Genomic DNA, 19,414 nt, shown 5'->3' on the forward strand with positions numbered 1-19,414 from the left:
TTTATCTCACTGCACCATCCCAGCTCAGAACCTGGCTATATGCAAATCAGTCTGTCCCTGGCCCAGTGCATCATGGGAACAGGGCAGACTAAACTACCAAGCCAATTCTTCACCAGAAAGGAGACAAGCTACCGGGGACCGGTTTCTGGCATTTCAGCCGTCTTCGGCCCGGCTTGCTTGAATCCTGATGGTGCAGTGAGAAAGGGACTCATGTCTGAGTATACCCCGCCCCACCTATAGTGGCCAAAAACGATTCAGAAAAGGGGGTGGTGATGAACAGAGTGTCTGAATTAAGCAGACCACTCTTACCCAGTCCAAAGATCAGGGCTTGATCCATCACCGTTATTTATCTCACTGCACCATCCCAGCTCAGAACCTGGCTATATGCAAATCAGTCTGTCCCTGGCCCAGTGCATCATGGGAACAGGGCAGACTAAACTACCAAGCCAATTCTTCACCAGAAAGGAGACAAGCTACCGGGGACCGGTTTCTGGCATTTCAGCCGTCTTCGGCCCGGCTTGCTTGAATCCTGATGGTGCAGTGAGAAAGGGACTCATGTCTGAGTATACCCTGCCACACCTATAGTGGCCAAAAACGATTCAGAAAAGGGGGTGGTGATGAACAGAGTGTCTGAATTAAGCAGACCACTCTTACCCAGTCCAAAGATCAGGGCTTGATCCATCACCGTTATTTATCTCACTGCACCATCCCAGCTCAGAACCTGGCTATATGCAAATCAGTCTGTCCCTGGCCCAGTGCATCATGGGAACAGGGCAGACTAAACTACCAAGCCAATTCTTCACCAGAAAGGAAACAAGCTACCGGGGACCGGTTTCTGGCATTTCAGCCGTCTTCGGCCCGGCTTGCTTGAATCCTGATGGTGCAGTGAGAAAGGGACTCATGTCTGAGTATACCCTGCCACACCTATAGTGGCCAAAAACGATTCAGAAAAGGGGGTGGTGATGAACAGAGTGTCTGAATTAAGCAGACCACTCTTACCCAGTCCAAAGATCAGGGCTTGGTCCATCACCGTTATTTATCTCACTGCACCATCCCAGCTCAGAACCTGGCTATATGCAAATCAGTCTGTCCCTGGCCCAGTGCATCATGGGAACAGGGCAGACTAAACTACCAAGCCAATTCTTCACCAGAAAGGAGACAAGCTACCGGGGACCGGTTTCTGGCATTTCAGCCGTCTTCGGCCCGGCTTGCTTGAATCCTGATGGTGCACTGAGAAAGGGACTCATGTCTGAGTATACCCTGCCACACCTATAGTGGCCAAAAACGATTCAGAAAAGGGGGTGGTGATGAACAGAGTGTCTGAATTAAGCAGACCACTCTTACCCAGTCCAAAGATCAGGGCTTGATCCATCACCGTTATTTATCTCACTGCACCATCCCAGCTCAGAACCTGGCTATATGCAAATCAGTCTGTCCCTGGCCCAGTGCATCATGGGAACAGGGCAGACTAAACTACCAAGCCAATTCTTCACCAGAAAGGAGACAAGCTACCGGGGACTGGTTTCTGGCATTTCAGCCATCTTCGGCCCGGCTTGCTTGAATCCTGATGGTGCAGTGAGAAAGGGACTCATGTCTGAGTATACCCTGCCACACCTATAGTGGCCAAAAACGATTTAGAAAAGGGGGTGGTGATGAACAGAGTGTCTGAATTAAGCAGACCACTCTTACCCAGTCCAAAGATCAGGGCTTGATCCATCACCGTTATTTATCTCACTGCACCATCCCAGCTCAGAACCTGGCTATATGCAAATCAGTCTGTCCCTGGCCCAGTGCATCATGGGAACAGGGCAGACTAAACTACCAAGCCAATTCTTCACCAGAAAGGAGACAAGCTACCGGGGACCGGTTTCTGGCATTTCAGCCGTCTTCGGCCCGGCTTGCTTGAATCCTGATGGTGCAGTGAGAAAGGGACTCATGTCTGAGTATACCCTGCCACACCTATAGTGGCCAAAAACGATTCAGAAAAGGGGGTGGCGATGAACAGAGTGTCTGAATTAAGCAGACCACTCTTACCCAGTCCAAAGATCAGGGCTTGATCCATCACTGTTATTTATCTCACTGCACCATCCCAGCTCAGAACCTGGCTATATGCAAATCAGTCTGTCCCTGGCCCAGTGCATCATGGGAACAGGGCAGACTAAACTACAAAGCCAATTCTTCACCAGAAAGGAGACAAGCTACCGGGGACCGGTTTCTGGCATTTCAGCCGTCTTCGGCCCGGCTTGCTTGAATCCTGATGGTGCAGTGAGAAAGGGACTCATGTCTGAGTATACCCTGCCACTAATGATATAGTAGCCACAAGACCAAATGGCATGAGGATCAAATGGGCTGGCATTGATCCCTCCAAAATACACAAAGAGGTAGCGGACAAATGTAGAACAGAGATAGAGTATTGTCTTAGCGATGAAGTTAACCATGAAACCTTGCTCTCAAGTTTCATTAAGATCAATGAAACTATAGAAGGCCTTTTCACCAAAAAATCTAGGGGGAAAAGAGATGTTAGGACGGGTTGGTTGGACAAAAGTTGCACAAGGTCACTACATGAGTTAAAACAAGCATTGAGTACCAAGCCCCGGAATAATATAAATATTCAAATGCTACATAATAAGTATAAAATAACTTTGATCAAAAGGAAAAAGGAGCTTCAAGAGGAGGCATGGCAAAACCTTAATTTAGCAGCTGAAACGAATAACAGAAAACTTTACTGGGAGACCATAAATAGTCCCTTTTTAAATACTGATAGTGTACCAGAAATAACATAATTTGTGGATTGCAATGCGTGGATCGAACATTTTACCAATATTTTTAACCCAGATAGGATCATTTTAGAAACAGTTTCGCAGGAGGATCCTGTATGGCTGCCTATGCCCCTCGAAATAAGCCTAGAGGAGGTATACGAAGGTTTAATTAATAGTAAAGGAGGGAAAGCGCCGGACCCAGATGGGGTCCCGGTAGATTTGCTTAAAACCGAAATGAACCTTTGGGCGCCACTTTTAGTAAGGTTTTTTAATGTGGCAGCTGAAGGAAGTTTACCACCCACGTGGAGTCAGTCGGTAGTTATACCCCTTTTTAAGAAGGGATCTAAATCTGAAGCGTGTAATTACCGTCCGATTTCCCTTCTAGATGCATCAATTAAAACAATGAGTAGGATAATGCTGAAAAAGTTGGAAACCTGGGCCGCTGAAAATGTAATTTTAACCAAAGTACAATATGGCTTTAGAAAAGGTTTGGGGACTCTAGAGCAGTGTGTTAATTTGGATCTCCTTATCAACAAATATACCACTGCTAAGGATGGTCCATTGTTTCTCTGCTTTGCGGATTTGAGTAGCACCTTTTATCTTGTAGATCATTCTATTTTATGGCACATTTTAATTGATCTAGGTGCACCCAAGGAAATCATACATTTCTTAGCCAGGCTCTATGAGAAATTGTCATGTAAAGTATGCTATGGACCCTTTGGTGAATGTACCCCCTCTCTTAAAGTTTCAAGAGGCATCCGTCAGGGTTGTGTTTTAGCACCCTTTTAATTTTCTTTATTTATTAACCAGGTTGACTCAATTTTGAGTCTGATCCCTGCGGATGCACCACACATTGGAGGGAAGGCGGTCCCTATATTATTATATGCGGACGACGCTGTTTTAATATCACGTACTCAGATTGGCCTACAGCGACTTATTGACAATTTTATGATATTTATCGAAAGCAGGAGACTCAAGGTAAATAAAACCAAGACCTTTGTGATGACATGTGGGAGAAAGGGTAAGTCAGCAAGCTCTAGTTTTTTTATTGACAAGGTCAAAATGCAACAAGTTAAAACTTTTTGTTACCTTGGGATTACACTCTCAGGGGATGGCAAATGGCAACAAGAGTTTGATAATATCAGTTTAAAGATGAGCAGGAACACCAATAGAATTTTTAGATTTTCCTCAAAACTAGGGGTCAGAAGTATAAAAGACATGATGGCCATCTACAACGTACGATGCACCTCATCTGCTTTGTACGCTGCTGGGGTATGGGGGCACCAACATAATCCAACACTCCAGGGAGATGAAAATACATTTCTTAAAAAGCTACTCTGTGTACCTACCTCGGCACATACGGAACTAGTACATAAGGAGGTAGGAATCGAACATATCTCTGACATAGCTGCACTACGCCCTCTGCTGCTATGGCGTTCCATTTGGGCTAAAACTGAAACACAGTTTACAAAAGAGATTATTCGTGACTGCCTGAGGCTTGATCATGCATCCCATATTTCTTGGCTCAAATACATCCATTACTGGTACAATCTCCTGTTTGATTGTAATATTTTTCTTGAACCCGAGAATGTATTTTTAATCCCCAAAAAAGAAATAAAAATAAGGTTTCTTACACACAAAAATGAGAACCGTGAAAAGATGTCCGGAAAGTTACTGACTGGGGCTTTACTGAGATCTACAACTAAATACTGGCTTTCAGTCCTACCTTTCTGTTGTTACTCGAAATTCCCATCGGTTTGTTTTAACACGTTTAAGATTGGGTATCATACACCATCTAGTAGCTTTTCCAAAAATGAAATCTAGTTCAGACTCCGCATGCCCATGTGATAATACTTCAAGACAGAGTTGCTGCCACTTTTTATTGTTTTGTAAATTTTATTACTCATATAGGAAATTTTATCTGAAACCTATCTTTTTAAAAAATCGTGTTTGTTCCACAAAAATAGCAATAAACCTAATAAGTTCTTTGGAAAGCCCAGATATTTGCTTTTCTGTTGCGACATATATATTGAAATGTACAGCTTCCAGGAAATCCATAACCATTTGATATTATTTGACTGTGTTATAACAAATTTGACCTGTCTGTACATTCAAACTATAAACTAACTGTATGTATACTCTAGATTTAGGGAATAGTCCCCGGTAATATCTATGCCTTACTATGAGAAGAAGCATTACATTTGTAATGACAACGTTTTACGTACTTCAGGGCTTTAAAGTGATATAAATGTTTTCCTTGTACTTGTTGGGAAATTTTGCACATGAATTGTAGTATCAAAAGGATACATTAATGAAATATCCATCTTAGGCTAATTGGTGATTTTAAATATTTTTTAATCGATTGAAAATGTTTATGTATTTGCTTCGCTTACATGGTTATGTTCTATAAACCGAATAAAGCATTTTAAACTGAAACTGAATCAGAGGGGCTCCACAGAAGTCAAAGGGTTATGAACCATTGTTATAGAGGCAATGCTGTGCCCACTGAATCTCTGATTAAGGAGACATAAGGAGGAGTTTGAACTTTATTCACCACGGTTACTTCCCTTTACAGAAATATCTGCGTACATCACTAAAACAAAAATAATGCAGGAAACAATGCTAATCCGTCAAATTCTAGAACGCAGGCAATGTTTTTAGATGAGAAGGAACAGCGGCTTTAAAAACAGTAAGACTTGGTACTGATATTGGTGGTCTTCTTAATAAAAAAAAATCCTCAAGTTATTTAATTCCATGCGTCGGAAGGCCCCCAGCCATCCGACGTCACAGTGGGTGTGTGCGGAGGACGGCCAAGGGCCGTCCGAACCCCGCCCAATCATTATTTCTCCCACACCGCGACGGTCAAGGGGTTAAGAGTAACAGAAAACTGATCGCTTGGGAAGGACTAAGACATTCATTGCTGGCTAGTCTGGCTTGAATTAAGATATCTATAATAGCTTGTATTTTTATCCCCTTGGGTGAAAGATACATTACTTCTCAATCCCCTAAGGGTGGCGATGGTGTTTAGAAAGGGACAGAGGGACAAAAATGCTGTCCTACATACTGATGTAGGCATTTGACAGTGCAGGTCTAAAAATACACTTTGAGCTTTCTTTACTCTTATTCAATAGCAAAAGGAAATACGATAACGTAGTAAAATCTGAATGATGTGGTATTTTAATTTGTGGAGTTGCTTACGTCTTCTTGGGATAATATTACTTAACAAACACTTTTCCCAAGGATTTAGCCTCGAGTGGGAGGGTGGGCGGGGGGAGGTGACATCGGGCTTTCACTTCCGTAACTACATGCTGCTGATGACATAAATGCTGTGGCAGCCTCCACAGTGCAGATAAGGACCGCTCTTGATTAGAGTTCATGAGTTTCAGAAAAAATCCTCTTCTGATTGAAGGTTTATCTCATTTTTGCTTCAAGTGACACATTTCAGATTCTGTTTTGAGACCAAATAGAATTATTAAAAGGAAGTTTTAGAATTCTTTCCTGGACCTTTCCTTTTCATATTTGTAAAGTTTAACCAATGAGGGTGCTGCAAAGTAGGGCGCAGTAGCTCTTAAAGAGGTTAATTCACTGTTTAGTGATTAAGGAAAGTAATCTTGTCAGACATCTATTAACAACTAAGACCTCAAATACAGGGAAGGTAGAGGAATCTCAAATATTGTCAACACTAAGGGTTTTTGAGATACAAAGCACAACATCACATTACATCATTTAATATTAAGGCATTGTTGGATCTGGTATTTAAATTAGGTCTTACATTTATTCCTAAAATCTAATGTTTGTTACAGGGTCTTAAGACATTAGGTGAAAAGGTCTTACTTGAGCTTTCCACCCATTGCCAAAATTCTCAGTACTGAGGTCATATGTAGCTCATCCCTTGCTCCATCTCAATATCAAGACAAAGGTTTTACATGGCAACCATATATTTTCACAAACTCAATTGTTTTACATGGAATACTAATGGGATAGGGGAATAGAGTTAAAAGCGAAGTGGTGTTTAAGATGCAGATGAGATACAAGCCCATTGTGGCTTCTATAGGAACTTAGTTTGTTGGTAATATATGTGCTTTTATAGGTGGGGTAAATATGCACGACTAGAAAAAGCTGATTTTTTGATGTGATTAAGATTGGCGAGACTTGGACACAGGGATACTTTGCGGCAATGGCAAGCTTGTGGAAGAGACAGTAAAATGGTCAACACTTTATATCTGCTATGCAGACTATAAAGAGGGATACTAGAAACAGTGGGTGCACTAATATTACAGCAGGGCCGGACTGAGAACACAAATCAGCCCTGGCAATTTTATCAAACCAGCCCCCGGAGAGGGGGATGGTTAAGGGTGCAGATGTGAAGCACTGCTGCTCAACTAATCCGCCCCCCAGGACTGCTGTTTTTGTTACTCTGGCCGATATTGCATGCACTGCTGCAAAACCACCCACAGTAACAAAACAGTCCCCCACCCTTCCAGTCTCCCGGGGAAACGCCCAATGACTGCTACAGCCAGTTCAGCCCTGTATTACAGGCACAGGGTGTAATAATTGTAATTTGGTAATGGGTGAGAGACAGAACTGACAGAACTCTACTAAAATAGATCAACAACAACCCACTAGCCTGAGTGAGTATATACGTGTAATGTGTTTGGTATACTTATAGAGAAGCAAACATGAGCAGCACGAGTGCTACTCTTATTATTCTGATGCTCATCATTTTTACTCAAGACAATGGTTTTGGCCTAGGAAATCTGGTCAGATGTCCAAATATCCCCTATCTAGCCTGGGGTATATTCAACCATGCCCTGTTGGATATGGCACTGGGTGAACAGAGGAGATAACTTATGATGGCATTTTGATGGATGGAAACTTCAAGATCGTAAGACGTGAAACAACATATGGAGATCGCAGAGTATTATTTTTTGACGAATGCTTCATTGGATCACTTGAATACAGTCCTGTGGTGAAGCTTTTAAGACAGAGCTGAGGAGATCCTTCAAAATCAGTAACAGAAAAGAAAGAATAAGAAAAGTCAGGCAAAAGGAACTGATCCTTATGGAGCACGACCGGAGTAAGGGTGAAAATGTCACCATGCAAAGGTGAATATTGGCAACACAGGAGGTCTATTGACCCCTGGCAGAAAATGCTAGGGCCGATTTTTCTAAAACAGAGCAACACCCTTGTGATACTGGTGATAAGGCTGGTAAAATACTGGCCTACTTAGGTAAAAGAGACCTATAAGGCACATCAAGACCAATGGAGCATTATGCCAAATAGATCCTCAAGGATGAATCGTAGAAGACTAGTGTGAAGGATGACATTTTGTCATTTTCCCCTCATTTTCCCGTTGCATTTTGCTGTATTTACCACTCTGCACATTTTACCACTGCTAAACAACAGTATAGCTGGATAAGTGAGTGGTTGTGTAAGTACTGGTATGGATCTGTGAATTGGTATTTGAGTGGGTGTGTGAGTGGGCGTATGAGAGGTTATATGGGGTGCAAGTGGCTTTGCGAGTGGTTCTGTAGATGATTTAATCAGTGATGTCACTGGCCACGTATGGAGTGATTAAATATATGAATCATAAGCAGTGCATTGCGGGCGTAAGTTATACTTAGCTCAGTGTAACACCATGGGGTCATCACAGGTGCAAGACTCTAGATAAAATACAAATAGTCACTTGACAGCTACTACCTCTTACTCCCCACAGAATGTCGAAACCGAGGTAGAAACACAATCAGAACAGTGGCCCTTTAATTCGGACTGGACCTACGACTGGGAGGAGTCTCAACAGGACACGGAGACGTCTTATTCCGGAAACAACGAATCGGAGGTGTGTTTGTTCACCCGGAGGGAGCGGAGTGGAGAAGAAGACGAAAGCGGAGCGGAGCGGAAGAGCACATCGTACGAGGAGAGACGGCGGGGAGGAGAACGCGGAGCCGGAGAAGCCAGGAGGCCACCGACACTACGAGCTGCCCAGCCATACACCCGCGGGAGGTGTGTGGCTCAGCCAGGTACGTGAGAGACTCAGGGGCTGGGTTACTCGCAAGACATCGGTTGCGGACTAAACCCGGGATATATTTCCCTCTTCCTGGTGTTCCCTTCCCCTGAGCACAAAACCCTTCACTACGGCACTAGCTTAATTGTGTGTCACACGCAGTTGGATCCTCACTCCATTTCCCCGTAAAACTATAGAATTATTGAACGGATAACTGATACACCGTTGCCTTTTCTCTGTTTCACTTGAGAGGCAAAACGGAATCCGAAGGAGAACTACCACGACGGAAACCCGACAGAGGGCGTAGAGCTGCATCTGCCGAATCAGGGATCCGGAAGGCTGCAAGAAGTCGTTCTCCACGAGGAACGATAACCACCAAGAAGAAAAGCTCAGACTCTTTATATTCCAAAATAAAACCCACAAAGACTAGAATCAGCGTACTGCCTATTCTTCCCGCACCTGTAACAGTGGTGGAGAATGCGGGCATAGGCACCATCTGTGGAGTCAAGATGGAGACCGTTGTGGAACAATTAGTAAAGGGACAAGAACGAATTGAGTGGGTGTTGGAACAACATTTAGTATCAGCTCAAGCTGATATAGAGGTGATCAAAAAAGCATTCGAAGATAAAAGCGAACAACCCTGAAAGAACCATAACCCATGGAACACCAGCTGTCTCCCTACAAAAGTATAGAAATGGAGAAGATCCCGATGCGTTTCTGTTAAATTTCGAAAGGGCAGCAAGGGCATGTGGTTGGCCGGTATCAAAATGGCCGGTTTTTTTGGCACCCCTATTAGGAGGAGAAGCCCAGGCCGCTTATCAAGTGGCAAATCCAAAGGGGGACACTACTTATGCAGAAATCAAAAGAATAATACTCGACCACTTAGGATTAGACCCTGAGGCATATCGCCTAAAATTCAGAAAAGAGAGAGGTTCTGTAGGGGAAAATCCGAAAACCTTGTTTGTAAGGCTAAAGATGGCCGCGGACAAATGGCTTACACCCACTACCAGTAGTAAAGAGGAAATACTTGACCGGATATACTTAGAGCAGTTTCTTGAGGCTCTCCCCTACGCCACACAAAAATGGCTTCGTCAACATCATAATTTAACAACCGCCCAAGCTGTAGAAATGGCCTCATCGTTTACCCGTGCACAACCTAAAAGTTTCCCTTTTGAGATGGAAAAGGAGAGGAAAATAGTAGTACGACCCGAAAAGAATGTTTTCCGAGGTAGAGAAACTACACGTCCCCGTACCTGGAGGACCGAGAACAGTACAAATACAGGTCCACAATGCTTCGATTGTGGGCAATGGGGCCACATTGCCCGAATGTGTCCAAAGAAAAGGAACGAGGAAGAACCGATGGAGGTCGGATACCTCCCCAAGGCTGTTCTATTCTCCGCGGAGATGGGAGGATCCTTTAGAGTAAGTGTAAAAGTCAATGGACACTCGTTATTAGCCTTATTAGACTCGGGCTGTTGACAGTCAGTAATCCAATCACCAAATGTACAGTCAGAACAATACGTTTCTCAGGGGATGGTTAATATTAAATGTGTACATGGGGATATCCGACCCTACCCCATTGCTGACATTGTTATTGAGCCAACAGTGGGAACCTCACAAGCTGTAAGGGTAGGGGTAATGTCCAATTTACCCGAAGATCTAATAATTGGGACAGATAACCCTAGTTTCCTGAACATGTTTAAGGATAAACTAACGGCTAAGACTCAAACAGATGGGGAGGGTAGTACCCAAAAAGAACGTCCTCTTGTACGTAGCCTTCAAATTGTGAAATTGACTAAGTATGCAACATCCCCCACTAAAGGTTCAGCAAAAGCGGCTGGATATGATCTATACAGCGCATATGATTATGTGATACCCGCTCGAGAGAAAGCTCTAGTCAAAACGGACCTGCAAATCGCAGTTCCTCCAGGGTGCTATGGCAGAATAGCTCCACGCTCAGGCCTGGCGGCTAGGTACTTCATTGACGTTGGGGCAGGCGTTATTGATGAAGATTACAGGGGTAATGTTGTAATCCTCCTGTTTAATTTCGGGCCTGATGCTTTTCAGATCAAGAGAGGAGATAGAGTGGCACAACTAATTTGTGAATGTGTAGCTGACATCCTGTTGAAAGAAGAAGTCGGGTTAGACGACACAGATAGAGGTTCTAAAGGTTTTGGCTCCTCGGATGCACATACCAGACCGGTACACTCGGTTATTTCACAAGACCCCTGGGTTTTGGATAAGAGCTTTAAATTTGCACAGATTAGTGATCCCACTCTGTTCAATGCATGGGACCAGGCCCATCAGAGAGAGGAGGGTTCTAAGGTTTTCCCCGGATTCATAATCCAGAATGAGCTGTTGTATAGAATAGGAAAGGAGGGAGACCCTGCTCAACTATTAGTGCCTGTCTCTTTCAGAGAGCCAGTTCTTTTCTTTGCACACAGCCATATCATCGCCGGACACTCCGGCGCCGAAAAAACAACCCAGAATATCCTCAGGCAATTTTTTTGGCCCGGTATTTATAAAGATACTGAATCTTACTGTAGGACCTGCGAGATCTGCCAGAAGATGAATATGGTTCGGCCACCGGCGGTCCCCTTACAACCGTTGCTTGTCATTGGTAAGCCTTTTGAGAGGGTCGGCATGGACCTTATTGGACCATTGCCCAAGACTAAGAAGGGGTTCCAACACATCTTGGTAGTGGTCGACTACGCCACGAGGTTTCCCGAGGCTTTTCCCTTGTCGGCGGCCAATTCAAAACAAATTGGTGACAAAATGATTGAATTATTTAGTAGGGTTGGGTTTCCAAAGGAGATTTTAACTGACCAGGGTACGCCGTTCATTTCAAGATTAATGAAAGAAATCTGTGGCACGTTGGACATCCACCAGATCCGTACCTCGGTTTACCATCCTCAAACGGACGGACTGGTGGAACGTTACAACCGTACCCTGAAAACCACCCTCCGTAAGATGATGGAAGTTAGCGGGGATGATTGGGATCGAATGTTACCCTTGGCATTATACGCCATCAGGGCACAGAAACAGAGCAGTCTGGGGGTATCGGCTTTTGAAATGCTGTACGGCCGGCAACCCCGCTCACTGTTGGAAATGACCAGGGACGCCTGGATCAACGAACAGTCAGAAGAGGCAAGTGCAACTCTTGATTACGCCAGGGCCCTTAAATCTAAACTCGGCAAATTAAGGGATTTGGCATTGACTCATCTTGTAGCTAGTCAGCATAGACAACAGACTGTTTACGACAAGGGTAAGAAGTGGAGGCGACTCAATCTGGGGGACTGGGCTTTAGTTCTCCTGCCTTCCTCCTCTCATAAGTTCAAGGCATAATGGATGGGTCCCTATAAAGTAGTGGAGGTAATTGGGCGCACTAGCTATAAATTGCAGGTGACTTCACGTAAACAGCAGTCGTATCACATCAACCTTTTAAAAAAATGGTTGGGTCCACCTCCCGCCAACATCCATTTGACTGCTGCTTCAGGCTCGGCTGGCTCAACCGTTGACATGCTTGTTCACAATGAGGAATTGAAGGCTCAGCAAAGATTGGAATTAAGAGAGACATTGGAACATTATGGGGATGTGTTTTCCAACCAACCAGGTAGAACGTCTCTGGCTGAACATTGTATTGATACACCACCTAACAAAAAGGTTAGGATTAAACCCTACAGAGTCCCCGAAGCCAGGAGAGCTGCTATTAAATCCGAAGTGGATGAAATGCTTCGGTTAGGAGTGATTCGCCCCTCTAAAAGTGATTGGTCCAGTCCTATCGTCATGGTCCCTAAACCCGATGGCAGTCGAAGGTTTTGTATGGACTTTCGCGCTCTTAATGACATCTCGCTCTTCGACGCCTATCCCATTCCCAGAGTGGACGAGTTAATTGAAAGACTGGGCCATGCGAAGTACATTTCTACCCTTGATTTGACTAAAGGGTATTGGCAAGTGCCTCTACGGCCAGAAGACATCAAAAAGACTGCATTCTCGACAGATGAGGGGCACTTTGAATTTACAGTGCTTCCGTTTGGCCTTCATGGGGCACCAGCAACATTTCAGCGCCTAATGAACACTGTCCTCGCTGGGTTGTCAGACTTCACATCTGCATATCTGGACGACATTGTAATATACAGTCCAGATTGGCAAACTCATCTCAAACACCTGTCTGTGGTTTTGCTGGCTCTACGGAAGGCTGGTCTCACTGTGAACGCAAAGAAATGTAAGCTCGCATTCCATAAGGTTAAATACCTTGGATATGCTTTGGGACATGGTTTAATTGAGCCACAAATTGAAAAAGTGAGGGCGATTGCGGACACTCCTTTTCCATCCACTAGACGAGAATTGCGTTCTTTTTTGGGCCTTGTCGGGTACTACCGACAGTTTATTCCGCAGTTTGCGGACATTGCCGCCCCTCTCACAGATGCTTTGAAAAACGCTGGGAAGGCATCATCTCCGGTACGTCCTACCATACAAATGCAGGAGGCCTTTCGAATATTGAAGTCTGTGATTACTTCCACTCCAGTATTGTCATCCCCGGATTTCTCTCGCCCTTTTTCCTTGCACGCTGATGCATCGGATTATGGGATTGGGGCGGTGCTTTCCCAAACTGGTCATGATGGGCTTGACCACCCGATCTTATATGTCAGCAGAAAACTATTCCCTCGTGAGTTAAAATATGCCACGGTCGAGAAGGAATGTCTCGCGATCAAGTGGGCCATAGAAAAACTGGCATATTATCTTGAAGGAAGGCGTTTTGAACTCTTTACAGATCATGCACCTCTGCTATGGATGGCCCGCAATAAGGCTAACAATGCTAGAGTATTGCGTTGGTTTCTATCACTGCAGCCGTACACTTTCTCTATCCATCACCGTAAGGGCAGTGAGAATGTTGGGGCGGATTTTTTATCTCGTCACCCACTCCCCGATCGTGAGTGTCCAGAGGGGGAGGTGTGTAACACCATGGGGTCATCACAGGTGCAAGACTCTAGACAAAATACAAATAGTCACTTGACAGCTACTACCTCTTACTCCTCACAGAATGTCGAAACCGAGGTAGAAACACAATCAGAACAGTGGCCCTTTAATTCGGACTGGACCTACGACTGGGAGGAGTCTCAAGAGGACACGGAGACGTCTTATTCCGGAAACAACGAATCGGAGGTGTGTTTGTTCACCCGGAGGGAGCGGAGTGGAGAAGAAGACGAAAGCGGAGCGGAAGAGCACATCGTACGAGGAGAGACGGCGGGGAGGCGGTGAGGAGAACGCGGAGCCGGAGAAGCCAGGAGGCCACCGACACTACGAGCCGCCCAGCCATACACCCGCGGGAGGTGTGTGGCTCAGCCAGGTACGTGAGAGACTCAGGGGCTGGGTTACTCGTAAGACAGCGGTTGCGGACTAAACCCGGGATATATTTCCCTCTTCCTGGTGTTCCCTTCCCCTGAGCACAAAACCCTTCACTACGGCACTAGTTTAATTGTGTGTCACACGTAGTTGGATCCTCACTCCCTTTCCCTGTAAAACTATAGAATTATTGAACGGATAACTGATACACCGTTGCCTTTTCTCTGTTTCACTCGAGAGGCAAAATGGAATCCGAAGGAGAACTACCACGACGGAAACCCGACAGAGGGCGTAGAGCTGCATCTGCCGAATCAGGGATCCGGAAGGCTGCGAGAAGTCGTTCTCCACGAGGAACGATAACCACCAAGAAGAAAAGCTCAGACTCTTTATATTCCAAAATAAAACCCACAAAGACTAGAATCAGCGTACTGCCTATTCTTCCCGCACCTGTAACACTCAGGTAACTTTAACTGCTGAATTTAAATGGTTATGTATGAGTGAAATCTGGGCCTAACTTTAACGTCCATGTAGTTCCTTCAGTCACTTTCTACGTTTTTTTATATTCTATTTCCTAACTATAACGTCCCTGTAACCTTTGGATTTTTCAGTGAATTTCTATGGTTCTTAAATTCAATTTCCTAACTAGAACATCCCTGTAACCCTTGGTTTGTTTTAGTGAATTTCTACATTTTTTAAAAATTCTATTAACTATATATTATGACCCTGTAACCTTTGTATTCTTAAGTGAATTTTTCATATTTTTTTAAATGTTATTTCCTAACTGTAACCACTAACCTTTGACACGGAGGGTGTGCGTGAGAGCATGAGTGTCTCAGTGGGTGTACGAGTGTCTGAGTAGGTTTGTATGTGGGTGTGAAAGTCAGAGAGGGGCTGGAAGTGGGTATATAATTGTCTGACTCGGTCTGTGAATGGCTGTGTGAGTCTCTGATACGGGTGGGCATTAAACTCCGCTTAGCTGGTGGAGTTTGCACAGTTTTGCCATTCTGTGCTCCGCTTGGAATGTGGAGTTCAGCAAAAACTTCACCAAGCGCCAGCGGAGCAGACTTTACTGCCACACTCACCACTAGACTTCATCCTCGAAACATCAGTGTGCAAGAAGGCCCCTTTCCAGAGTGGTTAGGAAAGGGGCCAGGGCCTCGGACAGGGATGAGCAATACTGCTGTGGGGGACTTACTTGTGGCAACAATAGGGGTTCTTGGACCCCAACGCCCCTCAGCAGCGAAGGAGACTTCATCCCCAACCAGTAGTACACCAGAAGGATCCTTTGCAGAGTGGTTGAGAAAGGGGGCGGGCCCTCCAATGAAGTTTCAGCAATCCCGCAGTGGGGGGACTTACTTCTGGCAACAACAGGGAGTCTTGACCCCCAATGACCACCAGTAGTCAAGGGGACTTCATCCCCCAACCATTAGAGCGCCAGGAGGCCCCTTTGCAGAGCGGTTAAGAAAGAGGACATGGCCTCCTACGAGGTCTCAGCAATCCCGCTGTGGGGGACTTGCTTGTGGGTTTTATTTATCCCTGGGGAGGTGGTGGGCTCGGGGGAGGAGTGCCCCATACGCCCCCCCTGCTTTATGTTTTTTAAATGCCCACAGGACCTGTTCCACCCGGGGTCTCTATTCAAAACAGGCACAGGATCACGCGCTTTTTAATTTTTTTATTTTGCTGCGGATCGTGGTTATGCTGCATTTTCACTGCAATTTTTTTTAAAGTGCTTTTTGACTCTGTCAGGGTCCCCCTGAGACCCCATGACCAGAACACCCCCCTTTTCTTTTTGTAAAACGTGTTTTGTGGGACTCAGCTGAAGCAGAGTCTCAAAATGGCTGCCAACACTTCCTGGCTGAAATGTTGGCAGCCAATCAGATCTCAGCACGAGATTGAGAAGGTTTGCGAAGCTTTCCCGTCCCTATCCATACAAATATGAATTTTCATTAATATCTCAAAAATTACTGGACGGATTTACACCAATTCACAAAAAGGGCACTTTCTAGACCAAAAGCTACCTTTCTGCCAAATTTGGTGAAATTCAGTCGGGCCGTTTGGTCTGTAGTAGTGTCTAAAATACCAATAGAAAATCGTTTTTTTGTGTAGATAATTACTTTGGCCCCGTTTAATGACTCTCCACAAAACGTCCCAAAACGGTGCTACTTTTTGACTAGTTTGTGCATGGAGAACTTTGGGGTGAGCTGTCAATCAGGGGCCAAGAAAAAAGGGGAGTCCCAAAATGCAAAATCCACAAGCATTAGCCATAAACTTCTTCTTTATTATTATTATTATTAATTACATTTATATTGCGCACAGCTACCCTGGACAGGGTTTCCCGGCGCAAGTAGTTAGACCACTGCAACTGAATAACCAGATAACTCATCACTGAGAAAACAGCCAGGTCTTAAGATCTCGCCGGAACCTAAGATAACATGGTTCCTGCTTCATAGACCAGGGAATAGAATTCCACAATCTGGGGCCGAGAAACGCAAAGGAACGACCACCCATTCTGGATAGTCTACAACTAGGTGTTACCAAGTTACCCTGAGCGGCTGAGCGTAGGGACCGCGAGGGGACATAGGGGTGGACAATCTCCTTAAGATAGTGAGGGGCAGACCCTTGGTTGATTTTAAAAATAAGACACAAGGTCTTAAATTTAATACGGCTCTCAATGCGGAGCCAGTGCAAATCCCGCAAAACAGGGGAGATGGATGATTTCTTAGGGATCTGACACACAAAACGGGTGGCGGAATTCTGGACTACCTGGAGTTTCTTCAGCACCTCCTGATTTCCTCCAAGGTACAGAACATTCCCGTAGTCCAGGCGCGAAGTGACCAGTGCCTGGACCACAGTTCTTTTCGTGGAGTCAGGGAGCATCCAGATAATCTTCCGCAAGCATCTTAGAATAGTAAAATGTGTGGAAGCAACGCTGACCACCTGTTGCCGCGTTGAGAGGGTGTTATCGAGGATAAACCCCAGGTTACGAACTTGGGTAACCGGTTGAGGGAGAGGGCCCATTTCCATTTAATTTCAGCAAGTTGGCACTCATCCAGTCCGACACCCGCTGTAAACCAATTTGAAGGGAAGAAGGAGACCCTTCCTTGGTAGAGGACAGGGAGAAGATGATTTGCGTGTCATCGGCGTACGAGAAGAGATGCCAGGGGTCTCACATAGATGTTAAAGAGCACAGGGCTCAACGTGGAGCCCTGGGATACTCCGTACGCAGATGACCTGATGGTAGATGAAGATTTGGAAGAGAAAACCTGAAATGTACAGTCGCTAAGGAAGGAGGACAGCCAGGATAGCACAGGCCCTACAACTCCTGCTGACTGGAGAGACTTTAACAGGATAGAATGTGACACCGTTTCAAATGCGGCGCTCAGATCAAGTAAAATGAGCGCCGTTGTCTCCCCTCTGTCCAAGCAGGAGCGCAACTTTTCCGTAACCCCCAACAAGGCGGTTTCAGTAAAAAAATGAGTTCTAAACCCCGATTGGGACGGGTGTAAAAAGCCTGCCCGTTCCACATGGGCTGAAAGTTGACCGTTGACATGTTTTTCCAGAACTTTAGAAAGGACCAGCAACAGCGAAATAGGGCGGAAGTTTGACATAACCATGGGATCAGCCCCCGCCTTTTTCAGCAAAGGAACCACCATTGCACGTTTCCATTCACAAGGAATGCATGATTCTCGTAAAGAAGCATTTAACAGAGCTTCTCGAGAAAGCTGCTGCAAGGTGTTTGCGGGGAGAGGGTCTAAAGGGGAGCCAGATTTTACCCTAGTTAAACAATCCAAGAAAGATTCATCATCCAAAGGCAGCCACGTAGAAATCTTAGTTGCCGAGGGATGATGACTCCCGCTTGCCATCTCGGTCAGAGGACTCGCTATATTTACAGAATTGGGGGTCTTTAATTAGCTATATATTGTTTCAACCTTAGCGGTAAATTAATTTGCAATATCGTTGCATTGGATATCATCTAAGGCTGGAGGTAGTGGAGTCGTTTTAGATCCTGCCAGCTTCTTAACCATGGAAAATAAGGCCCGTGGACTGTTCACTGCGGTGGAGATGGCATTCGACACAAAAGATATTTTCGCCGACTTACATGCCAGGTGATATTTGTTTAAGGAGGCCTTGTAGTCTGACTTACCCTTCAGTGAGTAAGTCTTACCCCATCTTCTTTCTACATGTTTACATTTAAGACAGGCTACAGCACAAACAGCTGAACGGAATTACACCAAATTTGGCAGGAAGCTAGATGTTGGTACACAGATTGTGCTTTTTGTGATTAAGTGTAAATCCATTCAGTAGTTTTTGAGAAATTAAGAGATTTAGAGAGGAGATCTCTAAGGGATAGCTACTGTGATAAAAATAAATGTATATTGTTTTTATTTTTATTACGATCTCGCAGGACTCTCGCGGGATTGTGAATAATAAAAAGCAGAAGAGAGTTCTCAATACAGTCTATTAGTAGAAATGCATATTGTGCCCCCTTTTATCGAGAGGAAGTGTGTAAGAGATGAGCACTATGATGAGTAGAAGCGTTTTTTTTTTTAAATGTTACGATCTCGCAAGACTCTTTTGGGATCATGAAAAAAAGGGAAGAGTAGGTGATCTTTGCAGACTTGTTACTGAAGGAAGGAGTGTTACTGGACATGGTGTTTATCAGAGTCTACTATTCATACCGATCAGCTTGGGAAGAGTTTTGATCAGAGAGTTAAGACTCTTCCCACACCCTACTACGTACATTCGCCATACAATACAGGGGTCTCAGTGGAGAGGCAGGTTCCTCCGCACACCCTACAGACACATGTCATCTTAGAGAGAGGTCTCAAAGGAGAGGTTGGTACAACCACACACTCTACTACGCACACCCAACATATTACAGACAGGTCTGAAAGGAGAGGCCATTCCATTGACACACCCTACTACACACAGCCGTCACTTGAGAGAGCGGTCTCAAAGGAGAGACCAGCCTATGAACACACTCCACTACACACACCTGTCATGTGCAAGAGAGTGAACTAGTATGTGAGCTCATAAGCAGTGTATGGCAGGGCGCAAGTTATAGTTAGCAACAGAAAGGAAAATGGGCCCCCCATGACCTCGTTTGGTAGGTAAAATAAAAAGCTTTCAATGTGGTGCAGTGGGCTCCTCCAACCCCCAGGCCTCTGTGCCACTGCCCCTGATGCACTATTGATATCTACACCCGTGTATACTAGTAAAAGTCATCCTCAAGCCAAGTCTACCCAAAACCATTGGTATAATTGTCATTACTTAACAGACAAACCAGCTTCTTTGGTTTCCACTC

The 19,414-nt window shown here is 45.0% G+C and overlaps 1 protein-coding gene across 1 annotated transcript in view; it reads right to left on the reverse strand.

The window, feature by feature from the left end:
- Positions 1 to 19,414, reverse strand: part of FOCAD (focadhesin) — a 1,219,893-nt gene that overhangs the window by 609,992 nt on the left and 590,487 nt on the right. The window lies entirely within an intron of this gene.

This window comes from Lissotriton vulgaris, chromosome 3_1 (assembly GCF_964263255.1).
Source record: "Lissotriton vulgaris chromosome 3_1, aLisVul1.2, whole genome shotgun sequence".
Taxonomy (NCBI): Eukaryota; Metazoa; Chordata; class Amphibia; order Caudata; family Salamandridae; genus Lissotriton; species Lissotriton vulgaris.